We start from the raw sequence: 3,324 nt of genomic DNA, 5'->3' as shown, positions 1-3,324 counted from the left end.
TTCTGTATTCAAAGTGTACAAGGAAGAAACATGATGGGCTCTAGAATGCAGTACAAGGAAGACACCACACCCCCCCCCCTTTTTTCTCCCTCTATGTAGGACAGGTTGGAAAATTTAAAGAAATGATAAATTAATATTGCACCAACTACTCTTTAAAAAAATTCCAGATGTTGTGATTCAGAACAATATTATATAAAGTTTGTTTGTAGTGTGACAATGATTGTGTTTTAAATAATCTTTTATGTTAATATATATATATATATGATAATTTTTTATTTTAAAAAATTATTTTTAATATCAATACAATGAATGAAATGATTTCAAAATACTAAAAAATATATTAATTTAAAATAAATAAAAAATAAAAAAATTTCAATATTTTTTTAACATTTATATTAATTAAATGTTATAGTTTTAAATCATGATGTTGATGTAAAAGAATATTTAATATCTCATAACATGTTAAGTTTAAAAAATACAACACATTAAATTTTTGTGTTTTTAACCTATGATATTGATTAAATATTATATTTTGAAGCATAATAATTATCTTATCACATTTAAAAATAATAACATTTAATAAAAGATATTTTAAAATGCAATAAAATAAAATTGTGTTATTTTATCAAAAACAAATTAAATAATATTATTATATTAAGACAGACGAGTTATACACTTTTTATTACATCTACATAACTATTTTTTAATTTTTTGATGTGGAATAAATATATATAACTTATATCCATATTGATTGTTTTTTGAGTTTTTTATATGGGATAAATATAATATACTTTATTTTTTTATATATTTTTCATTCATATAAATTATTTCTTAACTTTTTAATATAAAATAATTGTATCAAAGGAAAACACTTTTCTAAAAATTAAGTTAATTTTTTTAACTAAAAAGTATTTTTTGTTAATCAAAAAATATTTTTTATTGATTAACTTTTCTAATTGTCAATAAACATAAAAAAAATTTAAAAATTATTTTTTAAAAATTATTTTTTGAAAAACAAATATGATTTTCGTATTTATGTTTTTATAGATTACATCTATATACATTATTTAAAAGAAAATTATTTATTTTTTAAAGTTAATGCGTGTAGATATGTGTAATAATCCATAACCTGACTTTTTATTCAGATGAGCCCCCGACTAGGCTTAATAATTATGGCCACTGGCAAGTGATTGTACGAGAATGTCGGGGAAATCCTATTTCACTTATTCAATAAGCTCAACAGAGTGCAAGGCATCACCCATTACCTCCAAACACTAAATGATATGGCCTTGTTAATGATGCTTCCTTATTCACATTAAAAACACCTCCTCCTTCACTTTTTTTTTCACTTTGATTTTTATTTTGTTTTTTGGCTTTTTTCATTGCTTTTTTTTTTATCTTATTTTATCCTTAACATTTAATAGATTTTCAATAATCTTTATAATTTTTTTATAAAATTATCATAATCTCAAAAATATCTTAATATATAATTAGTTTTGCGGGTGTGTAGTTTTATTATCGTATAATTAAATAAAAATAACTTTAAAAAATATAAAGTTATCAAACTAAATTGAGTTCATCATTTGAATTACATATTTGAAATGATTAAGAATTAGTCTTTATAATTATTGTTTTTTGTTTTATGGGAGGCTACCGTGGTTTCAAACAAACATCCTGGTATAGAGTTAATGTTTAATTTTGCAAGAGTTTATTTTTTTATCATAAAATTAAGTAGAAAGTACTTTAAAAAAAATAAAGTTATTAAATCCAATGAAGTTATTAATCTAGATCACAACTTTGACCAGATAAATTGTGAAGTTAAGACGATCTAGTATATTGCAATCTCAATATTTATTTTAAAAAAATAATCCAAAAACTTTTTTAAAGTCAAACCACTTTTTTACTAGTTGTCCAGATTACCTTTAAACTCATCAAATTAATGTGGTCATATCTATACAACTCCTACATCGTTTATTTTAAAACTCAACTAGGTAAAGTGTTAGACTAAAAGCTTTTAAGGTTGACCTGCTAAACTGAGTTTAATAATTATTATAAAGAATTTCATATGATTTGGACTTTTTTTTTCACAATTTAAAATTATTTTGTTGACCTACAATGAAGCAGCTCTCCATTTGATCCATATACTTACACTTAATTTACAACTTTTATTTAAAGATAATGTTGGTCATATTTACCTCAAATTTATACATGTTGCATGATTTTCTGGCATACAAATTCCTACCTTGCTTTCATAAGCAATGCATTCATCATATTCAAACTAATTCCATCCAACAAAAGCATACACAGAGAAAAGATATACAACTTCTAAAAGTTCATGAAAGCTCCAAGAAATAGTAGAGTTCACAGCACTAAAAAATTAGTTATTTCTTAAAAGTTTAAGTCTGGAGAAAATGAGTACAACATTTAATATTTTTTATGTTACTTAGTACTCATGATCTGGTATATTATATAATTGAATTCATGAATTAATATTTTTTTATGTATATAATTAATAAAAACCTTATAGAATGTGAATGTTTCACTGTAATACTAAATAGTGAAATTATTGTTTAATTCGTGGATGGAAAAAATAAGTTTTATTATTAGGGGTAATTTGGTATTTTTTTTAATGGTCTATTGACCATTAAAAGATTATTAGAGTGTATTGTCTTTTAAAAAAAAATTTTAAACAATAAAATAACTTTTTTACTTCCAAAATCAATAAAATTTAAAATGGTTAATCAAGAGCTTTTTTATTTTTTTAATTCTTAAAATGCAGTAAAACGACGCCTTTATTCTTAGAAAAAGATAAAAACCAAGGTATGAATATAAAAGGAACTTTTATCTTTTCACATTTTTTTTTTAAATTTTTTTTCTAACTTTTAGAAAGTATTTTAGTATTTTTTATGTTAGGGAATTGATATTTTATTCAAAAAAGTCGCTGACATGTACTCATTACATGCTAGTAAGTGGGTGGCAACCGCACTATTTGAGTGATAGGTGAGATTCAACCGAGTGATTGAATATGTTTTTTCATCATATTGCTGGAAGTATCACTATATCCTCTTTCTTCTAATGTTGTGTGTAATGGTAAATGATGGGTGATTTGTCACTGGTGTCTTTTTTGTATTTTTTCCTTCTATTTAACAAAGTATATGTTTGTCCTGTTTGTTTTTTATTTGAATTTTAGTTTATATTCTTTTTATTTTTTTATTTTTGTTAATGACCCTTTTATAAAAGTTTTGCCTCCAATTAATATTTTTTGGTTGTTCTCTAATTTATTTTTTATTTTAATTTTCACCCCATTGTTATAATTATATATAT

Source organism: Populus euphratica, unplaced genomic scaffold (genome assembly GCF_000495115.2).
Source record: "Populus euphratica unplaced genomic scaffold, PopEup_1.0 scaffold2177.1, whole genome shotgun sequence".
NCBI lineage: Eukaryota > Viridiplantae > Streptophyta > Magnoliopsida > Malpighiales > Salicaceae > Populus > Populus euphratica.
This window is presented reverse-complemented; position numbering follows the sequence as displayed.